At 37.2% G+C, this 27,813-nt stretch overlaps 1 long non-coding RNA gene across 1 annotated transcript; it reads left to right on the forward strand.

Annotated features, from left to right (window-relative positions):
• The first annotated feature begins 3,700 nt into the window (after positions 1–3,700).
• LOC135118916 (uncharacterized) lies at positions 3,701–5,070 on the forward strand. Its single transcript, XR_010277860.1, has 3 exons — positions 3,701–3,772; positions 4,230–4,284; positions 4,884–5,070. It is a non-coding gene; the product is annotated as an uncharacterized LOC135118916 (long non-coding RNA).
• The last annotated feature ends 22,743 nt before the right edge of the window (positions 5,071–27,813 follow it).

Here is a 27,813-nt window from a genome sequence, read left to right on the forward strand (position 1 = left end):
TCAGCCAAGGTAGCCAGGTGGGTCCTCATGCTCAGTGAATATGATTTCGAAGTGGAGCACAGAGCGGGCTCCAGGATGCAGCATGCAGATGCTTTGAGCCGCATACCAACAGTGGCAGTGGTTACTACTCTGCAGGAGAGTTTACGCCAAGCACAAGATCAAGATGATGGCATAAAAGCCATAAAGGAAATTTTGAGAGGAGGAAGTCCATACGACGATTATTGGTTAGAAAATGGTGTGTTGTATAAGACTGAGCAGAAGCTGTTTGTAGTGCCAAGAAGTTTGGAGAAAGAAATTATTAACAGAGTACACAGCAAAGGTCACTTTGGAAAGTCTAAGATGAAAGAGTTACTGAATAAGGAATATTACATTAGAGATGTGGACAAGAAGATGCAGGATTTTTTATTGAGTTGCATTCCTTGCCTACTAGCAACAAGGAAGGAAGGAAAACAGGAAGGATTCTTGAATCCGATAGAGAAAGAAGGTGTTCCATTTGATACCCTGCATTTAGACCATATTGGTCCACTTACAGAGACAAGAAAGCAATACAACTACATACTCACGGTGATAGATGGGTTTACGAAGTTCGTATGGCTGTTTCCCACGAAAACTACTTCATCATCAGAGACATTAAGGAAAATTCAGATTCATCAGCAAATATTTGGGAACCCCCGGTTCATAACAGACCGGGAACGGCATTTACAAGTAATGAGTTTAAGAGTTATTGTGAAGAAGAAAAGATATCTCATGTAAAGATTACTACTGGTGTGCCACGTGGTAATGGCCAAGTGGAGAGAGTACATCGAATACTTATTCCAGTTTTAACAAAACTATGTTTGGAGAATCCTGCAGTATGGTACAAGCATGTAAGCAAAGTGCAGAGGGCACTCAACTCTACTTTCCAGAGAAGCATAAACACAACACCATTTGAACTACTGATGGGAGTAAAATGAAGGGTAAGGAAGATTTGGAAATTCTACAACTATTACAGGAAGAAAATACACTACAATATGATGAAAATAGAGAGAAGATAAGGCAGCAAGCCAAAGAACAGATTCTAAAGATACAAGAGGAAAATAAAAAACAATATGATAGAAAGAGGAAGGAAAGTTCAAAGTATAAGGAAGGTGATTTAGTGGCGATTAAAAGAACACAGTTCGGTCCAGGGTTGAAGCTGAAACCTAAATACCTAGGCCCTTATAGAGTGGTGAAATGCAAGCGTAAGGATCGCTATGACGTAGAGAAACTGGATAGTTCTGTAGAGGGTCCCCAGCGTTCATCCAGTTCAGCTGACCAAATGAAGAGATGGCCTCAACACGGTGACGCCGAGATGCTGGAGGAGTAGCAGTCACCTTACTCCGCAGGTTATTATTGCAGTTCTTATTTCAGGAGGGTTAACTTTCGTTCATTATCACAGTGCCATGGCGTAGGGCTATCTGTACCAGAGTATTTACTATGTTATTTTTCTATGTAAAACTAAACATTTTGTTTTCTAAACCTATAAATTGTATTAAGTTCGAAGTAACATTTAAATGTTTTGCCAATGTAGAGTTGTATGTTTTAAATTCAGAAACAAGATTGTCTTGTAGGAAGTAGTTATGTGTATTAGGTTGTTGTAGAGTATGGTTCCAGTTTATTTTATTTAACTCAATTATGTAGTGGTTATTATGATGTTTTAGTCTAGTTAGTACATAAGATTTGGTGTATGTCTGAGGACAGACATGAGTGCAGGACGGCCGAATGTGGGAATGAATGTCGAGTGGAATGGAACGTGACAGAATATGAGGGAGGCGTGAGCGAGTGAGCGAAGGAGTGAGAGAGGGACTGAATGAACGGTGTTAGAGGCAACCACGCGGTACTGAGTGTAACGAACGAGCCAAAGTTGTTGAAATAAAAGTTGTAATAAGTGTTTAAAACGGGATTTTATTTCAAAGTCATCGATCCCCAGCACGAAGAGAGCTACATTAATATTTTTTAAAATATATTTTCAGGTATGCCTTTAACTCGAAAACTGAAAAATGCGATAAAATTATCTACGGAGGTTGTGGGGAAATGACAACCTTTTCTACACCTTAGAAGAATGTGAAGAGGCATGCAAATAAAAAATGTCTTATTTGCACAGATCTATTCTCCCTCATACAACGGGTGTGTCGTTCACAATCACATTAAATCCTATAGCATATACTTTATGATATTCTATGGCGAATTGTAAAAAATAGCCTAATCCATTCGGTGGTTTAACCACAGGAGTAATTTTCGTTATTATAATTTTACAACATCATGTGTAAAGCAGAGATAAAGTTAGGAGTATCGAATGTTTTGATCAGTTGACAGCTGTCAGTTTTCAAGGGAGAATTTCAGTTGTTTGTAATGACTGATTTTTATATGGTGTTCTAATTTTCGCACATTTTTATTCTATTTTTTTGACATATTTATATTATAATAACCAGTATATTAACACATTTCATTTAATGTGATTGTGAACGACACACCCTGTATGAGATGAATTATTAAAAATGTTGTCTTGAAACTTGTGTTTTATTTTCACGTGATTTAGGTAAAATAATAAAGGAATAAGAACATCTGATGCTAAAAATAATGACGACAGAAGAACGACGGAGGGACAGCGAAGTCTTAGTAACAGGGTCCAGTTTTACCCTTTAGGTACGGAGCCCTAAAAGTGGAGTATTTTAGCATATTATGTTAGTGATACCCTAGTTAAATCTTAGTTCCCTGTGCCACTTTGTATTACTTAACCAGGATGTGTGAAGTAGGTGCCTCTTGAACGAGGGTAAATCTGCGGGAAAAGGCTAGTGAATATATACAGTCGTATTTAGTTAATTAGGGAACATAAATATGACGATTACCTATTAGTAATAGAAGCGAAAACTTACTGATTACTATTGGCCTCCCAGATAGAGTTACAGGACCGAACTTGGTAGATACTTTTTAAATATTAAACCAACTGACTATTCCGCGATGTTACACGGCAAAACTATTTTCCGCAATCGGGCAAAAATTGAAAGTAGTAAAATTTGCTCTGGACTATCCGTGTACTTTCATTTTACTGATCGTGATCTACCTAGGTATCCGTAATATAAGCAAGGAATGTAAGGATTCAAAATCAAAATCTTTTTCACACAGGCCTTTGCAGGCACCTATGAAACGTCACACTAATTGCACGGTTCCAAAAGTTGGCCCCATGGAGAAGAGCCGGCAAGAAACGCCATAGACACTCTTTTAAAAGTCAGAGTACATACAGTCTATTACAAAACAATTGTTATAATTAGTGATCTAGTGCTTGGCTTCTTAAGCTCTTAGTCTTACGTACTGCAAAATCTGTAATCTATGATAGTGATAATGTCCTCCTTACCGATCGTCAAAGGCAATCAGCCTTATGTGCACGACATTGTAGTACACAAGCATTAGCGCAGACACAGGTGCACTCACTTTTCCTTCACTCCCATAGTCCGATGGGACGGCAAACCGACACCACTGGAGAGAAACCCACAAAACGATTTCGGCCCGGGAATCGAATCCGAGTCGTTATAAATAAATGTAGAAATCTAAATACAGCTCTGTTAAAAACAATTATTATTGCTAAATACATTACATTTTCATTAAGCGTATAAAATTGTAATTCACAGTTTAAGCCGACAAGTACCCATACGACGTTGACGAACACAATATACTTAGAAAACATGAAGTTAAATTATTTCCTTTTATTGTGATTCTGGCTATTTCCTTTTTGGTGCTATGGGAATGAATATGGGTATGTATATGTTTCCTTCTCATCATCATCATCTCCCGAGCCTTTTCCCAACTATGTTGGGGTCGGCTTCCAGTCTAACCGGATTCAGCTGAGTACCAGTGCTTTACAAGGAGCGACTCCTCAACCAAGTTACCCAGGCAACCTCATACCCCTGGACTTAGACTGGTGTCAGACTTACTGGCTTCTGACTACCCGTAACGACTACCAAGGATTTTCAATGACAGCCGGGACCTACAGTTTAACGTGCCTTCCGAAACACAGTCATTGGTGTCCAAGATATACTGTAATTATATAATAATATAAATTGTATATAAATGTACATGTTTCCTTCTATATATAGGGTACTCATTTAGTAAAGAGGACATTTTAAAATATTTTACGTGTACTAAGCTGTAACCATTTTTTTTATTCGTTCGATTTTGTAATATGTACAAATTATTAACTTTATTATTTTTAGAAGCAAGATGTCTCCTAACAATGGACCAAGGACATTGCGTCGACCTTATACAAATGTACGTATATTGTTAATATTTATAAGCACGTAAATATTTTTCCGATCCCTTGGAAATTCCCAACAATCATTTTTTCTTCTACCACTATTGTAATTTCTTATCTCATTATTTCTTCATTTGTATATCATCTATCTAACGAGAGTGTATTTTCCCCTTAGAAATCATTGCGAATTTTGGGAAATTTCGATACGATAAGTGCCATTCACATGAGATTAGCCAAGAGATTAGCCAACTGCGCAGGACATATTATAGTGCACAAGCATTTGCTTGGACACAGGTGCACTCACTATTCCCTCACTCTCATAGCGCGATGGGCCGGCAATCCGGCACCACCGGAGGAGATCAGGCGCAGGAAAGACATTTACGTGCTCTCCGATGCACGGGTGTATCAATCAACAACTTTCAGGCTCCGGACTGCTTTGTGTAAGTTTCTAAAACCCACAAAGCGGTTTCAGCCCCACTCGGGAATCGAACCTGAGACCTCGTGCTCAGCAGCCGCATTTGCGACAGCTAGACCAACGAGGCAGCTGATAAATATAAGGTATTTGATGCTAAGATACGAGGTTAATTACATTAATATTTTTTTAATATATTCTCAGGTATGCTTACAACAGGAATACTGATAAATGCGAAAGATTTCTCTACGGAGGGTGGGGGAAATGAGAACCGTTTCAGAACCAGGAAAGAGTGCAAAAGGGCTTGCTAGATTGACCACAAAATTTCATTTGCACTGATCTATTCTCTATCATATATGAGATGAATTATTAAATATTGCATTTTGAAACTTGTGTTTTATTTTAACACTAGCCGTTTTACCGCGGTTTCACCCACGTCCCGTGGAGCTACTGCCCGTACCGGGATAAAATATAGCCTATGACGTTCAGGAATATACCCAGTAGCTATCTACCAGTGAAATAATTTTGGAAATTTGACCAGCGGTTCCAAAGATTATCCTCTACATACAAACTGTCAAATACCTCTTTATAATATGAATATTGATGATTCAAGTAAAATAGTAAAAAATCCGTCCGATGCCAAAATCTGTAGAATTTCTGTATTCAGTATCGCTGTGGCGGTTCATGAGATGTAGTTTTTGGCAGAAGAACGACGGATGGACAGCGAAGTCTTAGTAACAGGGCCTATTTTACCCTTTAGGTACGGAACCCTAAAAATTGGGTTTAACCCTGGTTACAGGTGCCACTTTCTATTATTTTATCAGGACGTGTAAAGTAGGTACCTCGCGGGACACAGCTAGTAATTTTATGCCGCCGTAGTTTTATAGTTAATTAGTTTCCGCCCGAGGCTCCGCCTGCGTAGAGTTCGGTTATATCCCGTTTCCAAGAGAATTCATCAAAAGTCCGGGATCAAAACTATCCTATGTTCTTTCTCAAGGTCAACTCTATCTCTGTACCAATTTTATTAAAATCAGTTCAGCGGTTAAGGCGTGAAAGCGTAACAGATAGACAGACAGACAGAGTTACTTTCGCATTTATAATATTAGTAGGGATTAGGGAGCATAAATATAACTGAAAAGTTACTGATTACTATTGTCTTCAGAGATAGATTTACAGGGCCGAACTAGGTAGTTACTTCATTAAATATTAAACCTACTGGGGCTCAAGTCTGCTAATTTGACATACGATTGATATCAAACTGAGATTCAATCACGACTCAATTACGATTGAAGCTTATGTGTCCTTATGTGGCATTTCACAATGTTTGGTTTTAAATTCAATAGTGAATCATATTGTCTGCAATTGATTTACGATTGCAATACGATTGTTGAGTAGACTACCCTATAGACCAGTGGTTCTTAACATTTTTGACATGAGGGACCACTTTAACTAATTTTGTCTTGCCGGGGACCACCTCATCGGTTTACCTAAATTAGCACTCATTTCTTTATTATTAATATAAAAAGCTGCATTTTGGGTCAGTTCTACTCAAAGCTAAACGCATGTCGGCAGTTGTGTAGGTAACCAAATGCAAATAAAGAAAAATGTACCTGTGTATGTAGTTTCCAAATGCGCGAGCGAAGCGAGCGCGAAATTTTTCGGACTTAAACCAAATACTACGTAAAATGTAGCCGAAACGTACTGAACTTTTGTTTGTTGACAAATGCAAAAATTAGGGCATACAGTTTCTGAATACGCGAGCGAAGCGAGCGCGAAATTTTAACTATTAGAATTATTCCAATTATTAAATTTTACTATTGTATAGCAACGTCGCGAAGCTAAGCTTCGCGGACCACTTGGAATGCCTCCAGGGACCACCAGTGGTCCGCGGACCACCGGTTAAGAACCACTGCTATAGACTCATAGCAGACCTATAGAATGTCATTGGAAAACGATTGGTCTTATATAAGCAGCAGAATTCCTGCTATGGTCAAAACATAAAACTGCTAGTGAGATTCAATTGATATCCAAGTGACACATTATAAAATTAGCAGAATTGAGCCCCGTGCTGTAGGTACCCTGCAGTCCCGTCAACGTTTCGGCAGAATTACCTTTGCAACCCATAAAGCGAGCGGGAATCGAATTCTAGACTTTTGCACAGCAGAAACATTATTTTTGTTCCTTTCTTGGTACCTGTAATAAATATATGAAGACATCTAAATACAGCTCTGAAAAACAGTTACTACTCTCTCTCAAAAACAGTTATTATTGCTAAATAAGTACATAACATTAAATAATTTTGATTAAGTATATAAAATTGTAATCTACAGTTTAAGCCCACAGTAATTCGACGTTGACGACAACAATAATACCTACTTAGTACAAACATGAAGTTAATTTATTTCCTTTTAATTGTGACTCTGGCTATTTCCTGTGAAGCCAGAATTATATACATCGGTATGTAGTTTTTACTTTTAAACTGCGGGTTTTCATCCTTTATGTTATCAAACTAAGCCATCATAATTTGCATGATCATCATCATTTCCCGAGCCTTTTCTTAGTTTTGTTGGGGTCAGCTTCCAGTCTAATCGGATGCAGCTGAGTACCAGTGTTTTACAAGGAGCGACTGCCCATCTGACCTCTTCAACCCAGTTACTAGGGCAACCCAGAAACCCTTGGTAAGACATGTCAGAGTTACTGGTTTCTGACTACCTACCCGTAACAACTGACAAGGATGTTAAATGACAGCCGGGACCTACAGTTAAACGTGCTCTTCGGAACACAGTCATTGGTGTCTAAGATATACTTAGAAAGTACAGACAAACTTAGAAGAGTTGCATTGGTACTTGCCTGACCTGGAATCGAACACACCTATAATAGAGAGGTTGGTTCTTTACCCATTAGGCCCACGACTTCTTGACTTTACTAGTCCAAATCATTACACAGTATAAAACAAAGTCGCTTTTTCTGTCCCTATGTCCCTTTGTACTCTTAAATCTTCAGAACTACGCAAACGATTTCCATGCGTTTTTTAAATAGACAGAGTGATTGAAGAGGAAGGTTTTATGTATAATAGCATACATTAAATAGTGAGGAAATACTGTTATACCGTGCGAAGCCGGGGCGAGTCGCTAGTATTATATAAAACTAGCTTCTGCCAGCGGTTTCACCCGCATCCCGTGGAACTACTTCCCGTACCGGGATAAAAAGTAGCCTATAGCCTTCCTCGATAAATGGGCTATCTAACACTGAAAGTTCAAATCGGATCAGTAGTTCCTGAGATTAGCGCGTTCAAACAAACAAACAAACTTCTTCAGCTTTTAATATTAGTAATAGATTAAATTAATGTTTTATTTTCAGAATCGAGATGCTTACTTCCCAAGCAAGCAGGACCTTGCCTTGCAATATATCATAGGTATGTGGTAGCCGTTTTTCTCGTTATTTCACCCATGTCCCGAGGGAACTATTCCCCGTACGAGGATAAAATATAGCTCTTGTTATTCGGGAAGAGTGTATTTTAACAGTGAAAGAGTTTTTCAAATCAGTTCAGTAGTTTTGTTGCATTTAGGGTATAAACAAACAAAAATGATTTCATACATAGCATACTCTTTTGTAAGAGAATCTTGAATAAGGACTTTATGGGAGTTTAAAAACTTTTAATAATGACTGGAATATTTTACTATCATCAAAAGGGTTTGCCAAGCATGACCAGGGCTATGGCCTGACGGGGCTGCAGGATCGTTCGAAAGAGTTACCGCGGCCCTGGTACATGGTAACATGATGGGTTTTAGTCAGTAAGATTCTGACACTCCCTCACACTGCAAACGCACAGTGGGAGGAGTCATTTGATGATTTCCAATAAAAATTACCTACTAACTAACTGGGGTATACTTACTTACTTTATATGAGGAGGCCTGTGCCCAGCAGTGGGACGATAAAAGGCTGTAACAGTATATGATGATGATATCCTCCTAGCCGATTATCGGCTTCTTCGACTGTTCGGAGCTCAGCCAGCTGCGCAGGACATATTATAGTCCACAAGCATTTGCGCAGACACAGGTGCATTCACTATTCCTTCACTCTCATAACCCGATGGGACGGCAATCCGACACGACCGGAGAGAGATCAGGCGCAGGACCGATATTTACGTGCTCTCTGATTTTTATATCTATATTTTTCAGGTTTTCTTTAATGTAACGTCTGGAAGATGTGAATACTTTCTCTTCGGAGGTTGTTACGGAAATGATAACCAGTTCGCAAAATACAGGAGTGCCAATATGCTTGCGAACGAGATCATTATTATGACTAGCCTTTTATTGAACAGGCATCGTTTTCTGCGAAATGAAGAGGGAAACATACATTAAATTAAAAATTAAAAGTTGTGTTTTATTTCGACTAAGCAACATATAAGTTGCTATGACCAATCCTATATTATGATCTTTGGCAATCGTTACGGGTAGTCAGAAGCCAGTAAGTCTGACAACCAGTCTTACCAAGAAGTATTGGGTTGCCCGGGTCAAGGGGTATTAGGTTGAAGTACCCACGGGTAACTGGGTTGAGGAGGTCAGATAGGCAATCGCTCCTTGTAAAGCACTGGTACTCAGCTGCCTCCGGTTAGACTGGAAGCCGGCCCCTACATAATTGGGAAAAGGCTAGGTAGATGATGATGTTTTAACGAAATAACCGATTAAGTAGCTGATAATAGATCTGTAAGTAATTATTATCTGAGTGCATGAATTAGTTACATACGCGGATAAAATCGCAAGTAAAAGCTTATTCATTATAACTATATATTTACCTATTAAATAATTGATCATTAATTGGATTTAATAAACGCATAGCAAAATATTTTACTTTTGTTTGCCTAAAATACCTGCAAACGAGGAAAATAATAAGGTATTTCCAATTCTTAATACATCCTTGTGAATATGACCAGTAGGTAACTCAGATGACAAATTAAATATATAATTTTATGGTTTTCAAAATGTCCGCTTAACTTTTTGTAGTAAGTCCATCCTTATATCCTCATAATGTGATGCAATGTAATGTGATCTAATCTAATAAAATGTATGATTATACATTTCCAAATTAATGGTGTGTACGTGTACACCTTTAAGTGAGAGAGATAAATAAATATGATCATTTGTAGACCAGTGTAATTGAAATCATTTGTGGACGTTTAAAGCATAAATATACAGTTTTATATCCCATCGGACTATGAGAGTGAAGGAATAGTGAGTGCACCTGTGTCTGCGCAAATGCTCGTGCACTATAATATGTCCTGCGCAGTTGGCTACAGTTGGCTAATCTCCTTACATGAGAACAGCCGCCGTAGCCGATAATCGGCTAGGAGGACATCATCATAATCATCCAGTTTTTATATTCAATGGTTTAAAGTCTCTATATTGAAAATAAGCGTAACCGGTTGAAAAAATAATTCAAAATTGTTAACTTTGTAATGTTATCTTTATTATAAGCACTTTTATTCACCATCTGTCTAGACTTTTCCCAAGTATGTTGGGGTCGGCTTCCAGTCTTACGGGATCCAGCTGAGTACCAATGTGCCACAAGGAGCGACTGTTCATCTGAACTCCTCAACCCAGTTACCCGGATAACCCAGTATCCCTTGGTAAGGCTGGTTGTCACTCTTTCTGGCTTCTTAATACCCATAACTACTGCCAAAGATGTTCAAATGACAGCCGGGACCTACAGTTTATCGTGCCTTCTGAAACAAGGAGGAACTCGTCGTGACAAGATGGTCACCCATCCACGGTCCGACCGGGGCAACCTTAACCTTATGGTCGGTCGATTGGAGCGGCTTTGACTTGACCACTTCACAAAATAGCTAACTTTAGGAATTGCAAAGTTGTTTGGCCCAAACTGCACGTGTCGTGTCAAAATTTTCCAAAACTCACAAGGACATTCTACGGGGAAAAACCGCTCGTTATTAAAGTAAATGACATTATATCTAAGAGCTGCCACACACTGCCAACTTTTAGTCGGCCGAGAGTTTGATCGGATAAATTAGTCACCATGGAGATGATTGGTAGTGCACATATTGTAACGATCAGGTATTTGACCAGTCAAACTTACTAAAGAGTTTAAAACCAACCTCTCAAGTATGAGTAGTATGTGTGTTATTCCAGGCCAGGCAAGTACCAATGCAACTTTCTAAGTTTGTATGTACTTTCCAAGTATATCTTGGACACCAATAGCTCATTAAAGGTGAAGGAAAACATCCCGAGGAAACCTGGACTATAAAGTCTAAAATCAGCAACCCGCATTGAGCAAGCGTGGTGATTAACGCTCAATCCTTCTCCGTGTGAGAGGAGGCCGCACCCCAGCAGTGGGACTATAATAAGGCTGCTGATGATGATGAAAACTGTCAGCCAACTATCGGCCGATAGTCAGCAGTGTGAGGTAGCACTTAATAGAACTGGTTCTAAGGATGTGTGTGAGTGATCTTAGTTTATCAAACGCATAGTTCATAATATATTATCTATGTATTTCCTTATAGATAGAGGTATGTAGGTAATTTTATACAATTTTATAAAATTAGCGACGATTAAAATAAGCTTGTTGACTTCTTTAATTCCAGTCTTTAGCTCAGAACGGACGTGTGTTAATATTTAAAAATGAAGTATTTCAACTTGGCAGTTTTCCTTTTAGTGGTGTTTTGTACTTTTAATGTGGAAGGTGAGTGATTTCTTTTGTTTTTAATACGACTTTAAGAGCTATGCCTCATTAGGACGCGAATGGCGACGTCGCCGGCTACGTATCCAAGTAGTTAGTATTTAAAGGTATGGTGCCCATAAAGTAAATAACCACTAGAGAGCGCACTCGCCAATTTCTTCTAAGAACACGACTCACCACTGCGGGCGGGGGGACGCGGCATAATCCGCGGCTACTATTGGTCAGTTCAAGGTCGAGTTGCATGAGAACGCTCAGCAAGGGATTGCTCTCTTTCAATTAAAAAATATCGATAAAATGTATTTCATCGTAGTAATAAAACTCAATAAAAATCGTATAAGAATATTTAATAAAAATCAGTCTATTACAAAAAAGAACTCCTTACAAGAAAATGTTTGATTCTTAAAATGTGTTAATTTAGTATAAGTTTTTCGAATTATTGTTTTAGGGCCCTGATTGTTTTTGGTAAAAAACGATAATCGATCGTCTACATATTTCTTGATATATTTTAAATAGATACACGATGTAACTATTCCAAAATTATGAGTTTTATAAAACTTACTAAGATAGGCAAAAACATTGTTGGAATCGCTGAACTAAATAAACGTCGGCATTATTGTAATTTTTATGATGTTACCGTATGAGGTCACATCATATAAACAAAAAAAAAATATTTTAAATTACATTAAAAGTAATTTGTGGAGGCACTAAGAACAGCTGCCTCTAACGACGCTATAGTCAGTTAATTAACTCATTAGCCAAAATAAAACATATTTTTAAATTAATATTTTACTATTATCGATATCCACTTCATCCTTAAAGGTAACAGCCCGAATTTCATCGATAGGAATACAAAGGGCAAGAAAGAGATGGACGTATTAGAATTTCTTAATGAAAGAAAGGACTTTTCCAAAGACATCAACGAGCGTGAGCGCGGTTCACCAACCACCAATTTAAATAGACCCCTGTGGTATTTCGTAATATAATTAAATCAAAGCCTAATTTTGGTATTGATACTTGCCGATGCCATTCTTTTTGTAACTAGATGTCCTGGATTGTTTCCCGCACCATTTCATCGCGCATGTAGGCATTTTTTTTTATTTTTTACTAAATAAAATCCTCAATAATTTAGCGTGTTTGCAGGTCATAGACTTGGTCGCTACTAAAGGATCGTACTGATCGTAGCCTTATAGTACGCGCAAAATCACTAACTTTTGGCGAGCGTCGGGGCACTGTATGCGCAGTCAAGTGGTTTTATAGTCTTTGATGGTGCCTAACTCACTTGGCGACGGTATGGCAACGTCGCCAAATTGGAAGCGTGGCCACGAGCTACAGTTCCCTACATGACTTCTGGCTACTCTGGCAGCTTGGCGACGTTGCCGCGGTGGCGACTATAATATACGCGGTAAAGTGCACCTCCCTCACTCAGTCGCCAGTGTGGTCGCCAGTCAGCCGCCATTTTGGACGCTCGCTCGAAATATAGTACTTACTAGCAAACCTGGCGAACTCCGTTTCGCCACCAGATAGCTTCGTTTTATGTTACATTTTGTTTGGTGATTAAAAATAAACATTTTTTGTTTTGAATTTTCTTTGCTATAAACCTCACGGAGCCTGAGACCTTTCCAACGAATGCAAAACCGTGGAAATCGGTTCGTGCGTTCTGGAGTTATAGCGTCAGGGAGGAAAACCCGACTTATTTTTATATAGTAGATTTGATTGATGTTGTCAATAATGACGTAAACGAACTGTCTGTCGAGACGCCGTGGCTACTCGACTTGGCGACACTCGGATGCCAGAAGTAGCCAGACCTGCGTCGCTGGCGACGTCGCCATGGCGTCTTAGTGAGGCAGAGCTCTAAAAGGCCGACCTATGTTTAACTATGTAATCGGTACTAATATAATAAAGAAGAAAAAATGTATTATTGTTTGTTTGTAATGGATAAACTCAGAAACTAAAGGACCGATTTCAAAATTCTCTCACCATTGGAAAGCTGCATTATCTGCGAGTATTATAGGCTATGCCACATAATTTTATTGTATGTTTCTGATCTCTTATTTGTATTATTTTCTTGTGCACTCTTTCTGTTAATGCTACTCAGTAGCAGTCGTTACAATTCCACGTCAGACGCCGTCATAGTCCGGTCAATTTAGACATAAAAGTAGTGGTCAAATAAGCCAAATTTTGGTAGAGAGCTTGGGTTTACCATTACAAATAAAATATCAAAGTACCCATCGAACCCATGTGTGCGTCAAAAGTTATTCGAGGTCAAAATATTATATATATCACTAGCTTCTGCCAGCGGTTTCACCCGCATCCCGTGGGAACTACTTCCCATACCGGGATAAAAGTAGCCTATAGCCTTCCTCGATAAATGGGCTATCTAACACTGAAAGAAATTTTCAAATCGGACGAGTAGTTCCTGAGATTAGCGCGTTCAAACAAACAAACAAACTCTTCAGCTTTATAATATTGTATAGATAGGTATTTTTATGAATATTTTTCTTTGTTTTTCACAATAAATACTTAGTTGAAAAGTTTGTTTGTTTTGTGGTTTGAATGAGCGTTTTTAATAAGGTGTAGGTTAGTTTTTATCCAAGTGCAGTGATTATTTCCCACGGTATGCGGATAACTTATTTATTATAAAGTTTTTATGAATCACTGTCTATTAGGGAAAATGCAACAAAAAATCCGTGCTTACGGTAACGGTAAAACGGCTGAACCTTTCGAGGTGGAGGGCCCATAGCAAAACTAGCGAGGGTGTTTAAATCTCAAAAGTATATAAAAAACTTCTTGCTAAAGATGTTACTGTTACAGCCATTTTATCGTCCCACTGCTGGGCTGCGGCCTCCTCTCACACGGAGAAGGATTGAGCATTAATCACCACGCTTGCTCAATGCGGGTTGCTGATTTCAGACTATATAGTCCAGATTTCCTCAAGATGTTTTCCTTTACCTTTTCTCAGCCATTGGTATCCAAGATATACTTAGAAAGTACATACACACTTAGAAAAGTTGCATTGGTACTTGCCTGACCTGGAATCGAACCCGCGCCCTCATAGAGGTTGGTTCTTTACCCACGAGGCCGGTGGGTAAAGAACCAACCACGCTATGTGCTAATGATGAGTCCTGATAAATGATATGTTATTTTTCAGTGGAAGGTGCGTTGGTGCCTCGATCACGTTTGCAATGCAGTTATTCAAAATCCAAGCTGATTCAAAACTTTTGGCTGAACAATCTAAAATTGATGGTTACAGCAACCAACACGACGAAGAACTGAGGTTGATACAAACACTTTGTACCAACCAAAAGTGAGAAGAATAAATGCCATGGAGAATAAAATGAGTGGAGATGTCACAACGGCACAATTTCCTAAGAAAGTAGCATCGCTAAAATGCGGGTGTTCGGGGACGAGGAACGTTACTAGCTCCGCCCTTATACGCCTTCTTTGGAACCCACAATTTTTGAAAACAAATCAGCACCAATCAATCAAGGCCAATCTTTGACAGATGTGTCAAGGAACCTCGCCTCGTTAGTTCACCCGTAACGGAGCGTTTTGGTCATGCCCAACGTTCGTAGTTGACCTATGAATTATGATATCTCTGCTCATCTTTCCTTCTTCCGTCGTAAATATCTATAAGGAAATAAAATTAAATAACTAAAAAATAATTTGCATTTTGTTTTCGTCTTTACCTAGTATTTTTAATTTGAATTACTTACTTCTTGTTTTATGAGGAAAGCAGTAGGAATTGTACCTTCTCATTGCTTAGTGGAAGTTCATGACTTTATGACGACCTCGACGGCGCAATAGTCACCATGCCGGATTGCCGAACCTGAGGTCCCGGGTACGATTCCCGGTTCGGTCGACATTTGTGTGATGAGCATGCTTGTTGGCCGTGGTCTGGGTGTTATAATCTGTATTTATAAATATGTGTATATATGTAGCTTATAGCTATATGTAGTTTATCAGTTGTGTTAGCACCCATAACACAAGTTAATTAATAACTTACCATGGGGCCAACCGTGAAAAACCTGAAACCTGTGAAAAGTGTCCCGACATTATTTATTATTATTTATGTAAATTCATACGACTTTTTAACCATGTGGGAAAGTTGTTCCTTCAGGACGCGGGTGAAACTACGGGAAACAGTTAGAATGCTATTTTTATTAGTCTAAAGACATTTGCTTACTTTTGTTTCATAGATCACTTTGATGAAACTTTTACCGCAGACATTCCGAGAATAGAGTTCCAATTACAATATTTTCGCGCCACATTTTGACACATGGCGGGAAGATGGCCTCCGAGAATAGACAAGATAGAGTCTTTGATGTCACCGAATCAAATTACAAAAGTTGCACTTCCTTTAGACTGTCAGAAGTTGTTGCATTTGTTTTATTTTTAACCATTTCACCAGTTATCCTATTCAACAGTTACGAGTATCTACTAATATTATAAATAGGAAATATTTTTGGTTATTTGTAGGTATGTACCCGAAAGGTACTGAAAAATCAAATATTCCATACAATAAACAGAAAAACAAGATTAGAACATATTTTAAAAATACATTATACTAGAACATAGGTATACATACATAGACAGATACATACCAGAACCTTTATAAGTAGGTGAAAACCGCATCCAAGTCCGTTGCGTAGTTCTGAACATTTAGCGATGACTACATAGGGACGGACATATATAGACTGACTAGGCCGATGCACCTAAGAATAGTTTTTTTGCTTTTCAGTGTTTTTGGGAGTCGGTTTTACTTTTTTGTTGTCTTTGAAGTCCAAGACTGTTCCACTTCTTCAAAACACAAGTCCCGTGTTACAAAGCCATAACCAGCCCCAAAATGGCGGCTAGCCCCATAAATATCATTAACCAAACCGAATATTACCCACTAGTGCTCATAACCGACTATTTCTGTTCGTTACCCACTCATTTCACCCCTCTAATTGCTACTAAAATCGATTAATACCACTCGAAATATAATCTTTGACTGTTATGATGCTTTAAAAGATTTGAATAGGTCGCGTTTAGACGGGCTACATTTTGGCACCATATGTGGCCTACACTGTGGCTGGCAACATGGCAATCAATACCAGCCAGACTAATCATCATCCTCCGAGCCTTTTTCCCAACTATGTTGGGGTCGACTTCCAGTCTAACCGGATGCAGCTGAGTACCAGTGCTTTACAAGGAGCGACTGTCCTATCTGATCTCCTCAACCCAGTCACCCGGGCCACCCAATACCTCTAGGTTAGACTGGTTGTCAGACTTACTGGCTTCTGACTACTTGTAACGACTGCCAAAGATTTTCAAATGACACCACCCAATACCTCTAGCTAAGACTGGTTGTCAGACTTACTGGTTTCTGACTACCTGTAACGACTGCCAAAGATGTTCAATGGCAGCCGGGACCTACAGTTTAATGTGCGCTCCGAAACACAGTCATTGGTATCCAAGATATACTTAGAAAGTACGTACAAACTTAGAAAAGTTGCATTGGTACTTGACTGACCCGAAAATGAAGCCCGTTTAAACGCACCCTAATAATAATGACATAACCAATAAATATTGACCTCCAATTTCTTAAAAGAACTAACTAGTTTGTAGATCAAGTTATATTGGTAGTTTTGGAAGTTTATTTTGGGTGGTTTATTAATAAATAGCTCGACTGTCTTCCTCTACATCATTTTAGTGCCAAAATCGAGTGCGAGAGATGCGTTTGTCAGTTTTAAGCCGTACGTGACGATCACGACACAACATGACTTGCGTGCTTTTCTTTGTAAAAGGACACACAGAAAGCCTAAACGATTTTTAATTCAATTGACCAAAGTCAAAACTCATAATAAACCATAAGGTTCTATAAGCTTATTAAAGTTCTACAGGGAATTCTGATCAATTTTGCGTTTGTGAAACGAGAGAGTTTTTGGTGAGCTCGTTCGCAATTTCGATGGCTTGACCTGTCATGTTGTTCTAATTCGAATTAATTATGTAATTAGTCATTTTAATTTGTTCATATTTTTTTGTGTATTTTATTTTTTCTTTGTGTTAATCGACATATATATGAAATGAACCAGCATATGAACGTATTTAGTTTAATGTGATTAGATATACCTAACACACTTTTTATACAAAAAATAACGATACTTTTGTTGTAATTTTATAACTCAAGAACGGGCTCACTTATTCAAAACAAATGTTTGGACAATTTAGTAGTTAGATGGTTTATCCCGGTACAGGCAGTAGTTCCCTTGGCGAAATCAGGCCCTGATTTTTCCAATGAATCGTGTAGTGTCAGTTCAACAAAATCGTCGAGTATAAATATCTGAAGCTGTCAAACGTTCATGTTTCTTGACGGCGTGTCACTTGAGAATCTGAAACCCGCCCCGAGCTAAATTAGGACTAAATAATTAGGTACCCATTATGCCAATATTGCTGCACACGTCCAGAGACTCATTGCCCGCAATCGGGTAAATGGACTCTTGCAGTAAAATTTACGCATCCAAATTTTTGTTCGCGAACAAATATGCGTGAGGAAATTAGTTTTCACGTTAAAATGTGAATCGGTAACCGCAGTTAGTTTTATAGTCATTGATATCATAATGGCTGGGAAAAAGTAGTTCTCATGTTAACTACTTCGCGCACCCGGATAAAAAGTATAGCTTAGTCGGTAAGAGCAGCATCTATCACTGAAAGATTTTCCAAAATCGGTTTAGTAGATTCTGTAAACTGACTGAAAAAAACGGAGTTAAACAATAGCATATGAGATGCCTATGTTATAATATAACTGCGAACGATAAGATCACAACACAATTCATATTTAACCATTTCATATTTTTCTTTATTTTCATGGATATTTACAAAGCTATATGTACAATAAAACGATAAAATAGAGCGACTGCCTATCTGACCTCCTCAACCCAGTTACCCGGGCAACTCGTCCCCACTGGTCCCTATAAGATTTGTCCAAAGTAACCATTTCATATTTGATTTTCCCGCACCAAATGCCATCTAAATTAAAAATATATAATTCGATTATAATTCCATTATTAATTTACACTTCAGAACAATCTTATCACTTTTTCTCATTGGTCGATTAACGAGTTTAATCCGAGTGGCGTTTCGAATCGATTTAAATCGGTTACGAGTACAATAGTCATCACAATGGTCGACTAATTGTTGATATATCGAGATATTTCACAGATAAACGGACATTACGTTTTATAAGGACAATGCTTGATTGGGTGGGTAGGTGAACACAAAAGTGTTTAAAGAATGTTTTTGATGTGGGAAATCATGGGCTTCGGGATTGTTCGCGCGAGTTACCGCGGCCCTGGTACACTGTGGGCTCCAGAAGGAACATGGTGGGTTTTGGTCAGTAAGAGTCTGACACTCCATCACGCTGCACCCACAGCGGGAAGGGTCACTTGATGATTTCTCTCAAAAAACGTGAAACATCATCAGTTGATCCCTTCCGTAGTGCTTAAAGTGCGAGCTTAGGTTTTTATTTAAAATGGCATGTACCTTTTGTAGCCTTTTATGTACCAGACCTTTATGTTTCTTAAGCTGAAAATGTTTACTATTTGGACAAAATAATTTAAAATCAAAAGAAAAACCAATTTTCATCATGAAAAACTTTATTTTTGTGTCAAATTATAAATTATCTTACCCGTAACTGTCATATACATATCTATTATATAAATCTTCTAAAACTTGTAAGCGACTGTACAAAGGGCTAACCGTGATACGGTCACGCAAATACAATAATACTAACTTTGATTAAGTGCACTAAATCGTTAATCACTCGTTAACTTAAACGAGCGTTTAACGATCACATTTCGTACATCTAAAATTTAATAGTTGGTCTCGCTATGGTCTGGTTGTCGTCCCATCGGGCTATGAGAGTGAAGGAATAGTGAGTGCACCTGTGTCTGCGTAAATGCTCGTGCACTATAATATGTCCTGCGCATCAACATCATTGGCAGTTGTTACGGGTAGTCAGAAACCAGCTGCCCGTCTTGCCCTCGCGAGCAAAATTGGCGAGATGACGAACAAGTCAGAAAGTCTGACAAATCAGTCTAACCATGGGATACCGGGATACATGGTATATTAGTAGGTAAAAGCTGCATCCGGTTAGACTGGAAGCCCACCCAACATTGTTGGAAAAATCAAGCAACATAATGAGCTTTTTAAAAGTAGGTAGGTATGTTTGTGTGCGATTATCTCACATCACATTGGCTGAATCGATTCTGATGCGATTTTCAGCATAGTTTTGAAAGACTTAGAAGCTTCAAGGTTTATTATAAAGTTATATTTTTGAGTGAAAATAATGTTACATTAATAAACAACAATAGTGACCAAATTACACAAAACACATCACACGCTTAAAATTAAAACCGATACCGAAACCACAACCATACAGTTAACGTGTTAACGAGACAATTAACCATTAGTACCGTAAAACCATAGAATTGTAATAAACTGTCCTTGATGAACTGGTCGACCGGGTTCGATATCCGGACCGAGCCCATTAATTTCATTATTCATTGTTCACGCCTTTTTGAAGATTTTTATTATATTTTTCATTCTTGTGGTATTTTTGGAAATTGTTTTGTTTTTGTTCTTTTGTTTAATAATTGGAAAATATTGTAATTTAATGAACTGTTACAGTTATAGTGACTAGTCCGAGTAGTACCTAGTAGATACTCCTAAATAATATGAGACATATTGCATTGATGCAACTTTATATTTTGCTATTTGTGTTTTAGAAATCAGGTTATTAGTAGGTATTATTATAGAGTTTTTCTTATCAAATCTATAGTATTATTAAATTAATTAGTTGTTTTTAGTTGTAAATTTAAACTGTTCCGGGGAACAATTTCCTCTTTATTTGTTCTTGCATCCATTTCTGTTTTCATTATTATTCTTTTTTCATTCTTTGTTTTATTATTAAATAATTTTCATACTTTAACTCGAATTATTAATTTTCATGATTCTCCATATGTTATAAAACTTAAGTAGGTATATGCAGATTATAGAGTGTAGATTTCGGGAGAAGTTTTACCTATAAATGAAATAGGCATAGATTAGCAAATAAACAAAATGTTTTGATGATTTTAAGGAAGCTTTTATCCTGCAATATGAGAAATTAAAAAATCTCCCATTTACGAGTATACATAAAAGGAATATTGTTATTATAATAAAACAATGCTAGGTGAATGTGACGGCTATGGTTGTCGCCGGGTCAGCCCCGTCAACCGAGATACTTGTGATGGATCGCGCCCAATGGTTATTAATGGGTTTCTATGGCAACCTGGGGTATAGGATGATTTTTATTTACCAAGTTGAATATTTATAACAATATTTATCCTAGAAAAATATTTATATTTCAGTAATACATTTGTGTGTATTAATAACTAGTAATACATTATATAAAAAATTAAATAACTTTATATAAAAATGTGTATATGTAATCCTTAATAAGACAACTATGGAAGATTTATTTACAACAAGATATGTTTACTCTTATATTTACAAAATTACTATAAATATAGTAAAAGCTTTTAACTGGGTGCTTAAAGTAGTAAGTAGTTCTCTTGGGATGTGGGTGAAACCGCGGTAAACGGCAAGTTGATATACATAATAATAAATTATCATAATTTCCTTAGCTATGAATCATAAATAGGAGTTTCTTATCTAAATCAGCCTTATGTTTCTTAATCAACTTGATGTACTAACAAAATTGATTTCCTGGGCACCCCATATATAATTACATATTTAGAAAAGTTTTTGCAAAAAATAAATCCGATTTCAATAATATACCCAAAACTTTCGCATAATTCTAATAAGTACTAGGCTGATAACAATATCATTTCAGCTAAAGATGAGATAATAGTGGAAAAACATAGGTACAAGTCAAACTGCGAATCTCTTTTTGTAAGTCGGTTTACGTTTTGTACATACAACCCAAAATAAAAATTAAAATATGATCGTCAGAAAAACAACACCCTGAAACCCACACCTAGTCCCCAAATGATGTATAATGAAATATCGGCGACCAGTTCCCGAGTAATGTGCATACACACGGACAAACAGGTATGTCTGTACGAATGTGTTGTACCATCTCATAAATCTATGAGCCGTTTTGTTTTGATCGGTTTCTTGTAGCAGTATGACTATTTGGACTTTGAAATCCTTGGCAATATTATAAACTAGCTGTTACCGGCGGTTTCACCCGCGTCCCGTGGGAACTACTGCCCGTACTGGTATAAAATATAGCCTATGTTACTCGGGAAGAGTGTAGCTTTCCAACTGTGAAACAATTTTTAAATCGTTTCAGTAGTTTCTGAGACAAACGAACAAAACATGTTTCCTTTTATTATTCTACTTAGGTTTATTGTGAAATAAGTAGTTACCGTCTTACCACAAAACTTTTAACGTCAGTTGAACAATTGTCTAAAAAATTCAGATAGCGTTGAAATAACGTCCGTTTTGCAGCCACATTTTGTTTAGACAAGTGTTCAACACGTGTTTAAGTTTTGTTGTAAGGCTGTTAATGTTTAATCTTTGTTATACTAGTATAGATTTATTATTAAAAATGTTATAATACTATAGATTTATTGTAAAATAAGTGTTTAATGTCTCAAACTATTGAGTGACAATTGAATAATTTTTTATGGTGAGATTCCAACAAAATTGTTCTCAAACATAATAACATTTTGTAAAAAGTTTTTAAAAGTAAGTAAGTAATAAAAACATTCGAATTGATAAATTCCTCGTTTTAGGAAGTCCGTTTGAATAGATACATGCGTGGGACAAGTTATCTGTGAAAAGATTTGATACGCGAACAGGTATGTAACTTCTGAGAAAATCAACAATAAAAATACAGAAAATTGCATTCTTTCTCCAATGAATTCCTTTCAAATAATTTTCCCACCTTCAACTCAGTTTTTCACGAAAGCGGGTGATCCGAACTTGTGTGTGTAAGTGTAGAAACACAATGTCTTTGTATGTGTAAGCTCAAGAGCGCTCCGTATTGGCCGAGTCGGTGACGCACACTAAGACAATGTGCATGGATATTTACACACACAGGCATAATTCTCCCGCTGTTTGAGATAAAACTTCTATACAAAATTCTCTTTACTCGAATGAATGAGAAATAAACATAGAGAAAGGAAATATAGTGGAGATGCCATAAGGAAGGTAGGTCAGCCGCCTTCTTGTAGGTCAAGTAACGTACGGTATGCATGATCAGTTACTAGAACTAACGAGGCGTTTGAGTTCTTGTCCAATCAAAACCAGTCTCAAAGATTGGTCTTGATTGATTGGTGATTTCATTTTGAAAATAGTGGGCAGGTTCCATTCAAGGCGTGTAAGAGCGGAGCTAGTAACGTTCCTCGTCCCCGAACACCCGCACTTTGGGGCGCTACTTTCTTAGACTTCACCCGGATAACTGGGTTGAGGAGGTCAGATAGTCAGTCGCTCCTTGTAAAGCACTGGTACTCAGCTGCATCCTGTTAGACTGGAAGCCGACCCCAACATAGTTGGGAAAAGGCTCGGGAGATGATGATGACTTTCTTAGAAGATTTTTCGAAATAGTACCTTTTTAGCGATGGAAAAATCATCAAGTGACCCTCCCGCTGTGGGTTAGCAGCGGTGAGGGAGTGTCAGACTCTTACTGACTAAAACCGTCGTGTTCCGTCGTAGGTCTTTTATGTACCAGGGCCGCGGTAACTCTTTCGAACAATCCCGCAGCCGTTTGGTAAGACTGGTTGTCAAACTCACTGGGAAGCCGACTCCAACATAGTTGGGAAAAGGCTCGGGAGACGATGATGATGATGATTTTCTTAGGAGACTTCGTTATGGTATCTCTGCTAATGATTTTGTTCTCCACGTAAATTAATATCTAAATGGATGTCCTCAGTTATTGGATAATGGGTTCTGTACAAAGGGTCGGTGTAACACAAAAGCGGAGAAGTGTTAAGACGGACGGCATTATGCGCTTGAATAAGACGACTGATTGCGTGTTTCGATCGGTTACACCTTGAACGGATGGTGGTATGCGAGATGTGGTAATTTTTATTAAGTTTTTTTTTCAAAATGCATTTGACTTTATAAATATTATGAGGCTGCCAATTGTATATGTTGTTGTACAATGTTACAATAAAAGTATATTGCATTTAAAATTGACACCAAAAGGTGAAAATATTGCGCCACTTAGGTAAATAACTGTTCAGAGAGCACTGAAAGTTGAAGTTTGTTCTTTGTTATTAATTAGAAAATGAAAAATTAGTTTAGTTTTAGCAAACTCATAAATTTATCAAGGATATAGGCTACCTTTTATTCAGGTATTTGAAATAGTTCCCACGTGCGAAGCTGAAACCAGAAGCTAGTTTTAGAAATATTGCAAAACATGTTATGCTTATCACATAAAATGTGCTTATTTTGTGGCTTAACGGTATTATTTTATTTAAATTACATTTATATTTAAATAAATGAAATAAAATAAATAATCCAAAACGCATCAAAAACTTTAACCCTTTTACATGAAACCATCCTCTCAAATGGTACAGCCAACAAAACAAGGTGTGGATGACGTAATTTCCGCTGCAGTAACCTTTTGTGCCTACCCTCAGTTTTAGGAACGCCGTCGGAATGCCTTTAATGCCAATGAACACTTATTGTCTGACCGTACTTGATGATATATGAAACTACGAGGAGATTTTTGAGCTACAGAGTTAGAAGTTTTGAGTATAGAGGGTCCGTTGAAATGGTTGTGTTTCTGTGGTGGATAGAGTGAAAAGATAATCTTATTTTTGCAGTTTAAATGGGGTTTGATAATATACGGAATACAGAATAGAAAAGGGCAACATTGTGCTTACCTAGTACTAGTGTAAATTATAAATTAGGTAACTTTTATTGTATTTTTAGTAATAAATCAATAATTAATTCGAATAAGAATCTGAATAGTATGTATTGAGTTTACGATTACGGGCTTAAAATGTAATTCTGTATTAAACACAATTAATGTTTTTTGTTTTAATAAGTTCCTAGGTAATTAAAAAAAATTGAATATTTTACATAAAAGAGTATAGGTATACTATTACCTCTTCACGTTAATCTGTAACGTTAAAACCATAATGCCCATTCTATAACATTATGAACACATAGATCTATGGTAACTAATGAATCGTTTTATTACTTTAATAGACAGACACGCTTTTGCTAACCATACTATTTAAAAACTTCAATAGAATACCTACAATTAGTACTGGTTCTTTTTAAGACAAATTAGAAACGCTTTGGTATTAACAGTTACATACATCTTTAACCGACTTGAAAATAAAGAGGTTATGATTTGTACTTATATTAATATAGTGTTTAAAGTCGTAAATAAGACTGCATTGCTCGGGTCCGCTTTCTTTGTGAAACTAGCCATTTTCCCGCATCCTGAACTTAGATAAAACTCATGTTACTTGGGAAGAGTGTAGCCTTCCAACCGTGAAAGAATTTTTCAAAACGGTACAGGAGTTTCGGAGCCTAAGGTTAGCTTGAGAAAAAAATGGGGGCCTTTTTCACACATTGGGTCGGTTAGTCCCATGGTAAGTTATTAATTAACTTGTGTTTTGAGTGCTAACACAACTGATAAACAACATTTATACATATTATAACACCCAGACCACGGCCAACAAGCATGCTCATCACACAAATGTCGGGAATCGAACCCGGGACCTCAGGTTCGGCAGTCCGGCATGGTGACCGATGCACCGTCGAGGTCGCCAAAAAATATTTATCTTCTTATACAATGTGTCCTGGGATAAGTGACCGCCCGAAATTTTTGAATATTTGTACAAAATTAAGGATAATTTCCTTTATATTTGGGACTTACCGCCTTTGGTTTTTAATGATTTTAGTAAATACTGTGACGTGCTGCAGTTTTTAAGATATTTCTAAGTTTTACATCTTTTAAATTCTTTTTCTTTATTGACTAGCCGACATCATAGTTTATCAATTAAAATTATCAAACATAACAAACATGTAATAAAACATTTATTAGAAAAAAAAGAAAATAAAAATTCAAAGAAAATAACGCCTTTTTTTCAGTTTTTTCAAAATAAGTCCAATAAATGCCCCCTTAATATCACTTTCTTTTAATTTATTAATAAACTACATGATATTTCCTACAATAGCTCACAACAATGTTTGCTGCTATTTCAAACAAATGCAAAAATACAGTCAGTTGAAATTTGAAAAAAGAGCAAAGCCTGTTATGATTTTTAATGATTTTTTCAAAAATATAAATGAAATTATCCTTAATTTTGTACAAATATTCAAAAATTTCGGGCGGTCACTTATCCCCGGACACATTGTATATAAAATGAATTGCTGTTCGTTAGTCTCACTAAAATTCGACATTCACTGGACCGATTTAGCTTATTTTGGTTTTAAAATGTTTGTAAAGGTGCAGGGAAGGTTTAAACGATACGAAGTTCGCGGAGTCAGCTAGTCATAAATATAAAGATCGTTTATTATATCGATCGTATGTATATATATTACGGATAATACTTAAATACTGGTTTTATTTCGGGGAAAATTTCTTTTTCGCATATGAAATATAGGTTTATTTAAGACTAAATTATTTATTTCTTTAATTAAATAGGTACTCAAACTTTCTACTTCTAAAATTTAAAAACAGGTACATCTATAACATAATAATAAAATAATAGAAGAAAAACAACGATGGAACATCAAACGGAGCTTTGGCGAAGTTTGACGTGCACCGGAAGTGAGCGGCGGCCATCTTTCCTCGGCACCGGAAGCACCCATTTCGAGGCATCAGCGTTTAGTTATAGAGTTTAGAAGTTTTAGATGAGGGAAGTGAAAAGTGTCATTGTAAATGCAAGACTGGTGCCCGGATTACCCTGAATCCATCGTTAGTTTTTAGCAATCACGCCCTAATTTATACAAATTCTAGCTTTAGTCAGTGGTTTCACCCGCCTCTGGTGGATTAACCTACGTACCCGAATAAAAATGTTTCCGGAATATAGGTACATTATAACATGGTAACGATATGAAAGTAAATAGGTCATGCAAATATTTGGCATGACTAAAATATTTTCAAGTCACTCCAGTAGTTCCTGAGATTAACACGTTCAAACAATATAAGTTTTTTAATGTCACATATATACTATCATTACCGGATTACCCAATACAAAAGTGGTATATAACATGAGGGGTAGGTATATAATTTCTCACCTTATGGTGCGAGCGTTCCGACACGAAACCTATGTTAATTTTATTTTTTCCAATCTTTAAACGACATTGCCCAATTTAATCTATTCCTCAATCTACAAAAATACTAGTGTTATCCATCGGAAGTGGGCGTGGTGCAACAAAATTGCGAGATTCGTCAGTTTGTTCGTTTTACAGTGTAACACGACGCCTGCGCACGTTTCATGTAGTCTACATGACTAATTGATTGCGCTTTGTGATGTTTTAGCGAATTAATTAATTAATGGAGGGTTCTTTTTCAATTCAATTCAATAAGCATGCAAAAGTAATTGGTCTGTCTGTTAGATAGCCCTAAAATAATGGACACGCATTTTTCTCCCACAAACAAATAAAAACACGATTTAATTTTGTGTAACGTTACTTTCAGGTAAATACAAACTTTACATAGACGTGATGTAAAAGAGTCGTGGTGGCAAGTACCAATCCAACTTTTCTAAGTTTGTATGTACTTTCTAAGTATAGCCTAGGCACCAATGACTGTGTTTTGGATGGCACGTTAAACTGTAGGTCCCGGCTTTCATTGAACATATTTGGCAGTCGTTACGGGTAGTCAGAAGCCAGATAGTCTGACCACCAGTCTTACCAAAGGGTATTGGGTTGCCCGGGTAACTGGGTTGAGGAGGTCAGATAGGCAGTCGCTCCTTGTAAAACACTGGTACACAGCTGCATTCGGTTATACTGCAAGCCGACCCCAAAGCAGTTAGGGAAAGACTAGACAGATGATGATTTAATAGTCAAGGGTTATTTGACTAAATACCCTTAAAATGACCTGTCAAAACTTAACAACAACCACAGAATACCACAAACAATTCGCATACCACAGATGTTTAAACCTGTATATATTCAATGACAGTTTTTCTTAGTTAAGTAAGATAGAGATGTCTAACGGCGGAGACAGGGCATAAGTTATGCTAATGTTGTGAATATTTCAAGCTAATAGATCCCCGACCGATTAACTGGTAACAACTGGTTGGGGACGTTGACGTTGTTGCGTACGGTACGATTTTTGATGGTAAGTAGGTATTTGATTAATTGTATACGCAACTCCGTCATTAACTACTTTACTTGTTTACAGAGTTATTAACAAAAATATATATATATGATAGAAAAGTAATTACACTAAAACAAGAAAGCGTCAAAAATCTCCTCATCA

Source organism: Helicoverpa armigera, chromosome 27 (assembly GCF_030705265.1).
Source record: "Helicoverpa armigera isolate CAAS_96S chromosome 27, ASM3070526v1, whole genome shotgun sequence".
NCBI classification, from domain to species: Eukaryota; Metazoa; Arthropoda; class Insecta; order Lepidoptera; family Noctuidae; genus Helicoverpa; species Helicoverpa armigera.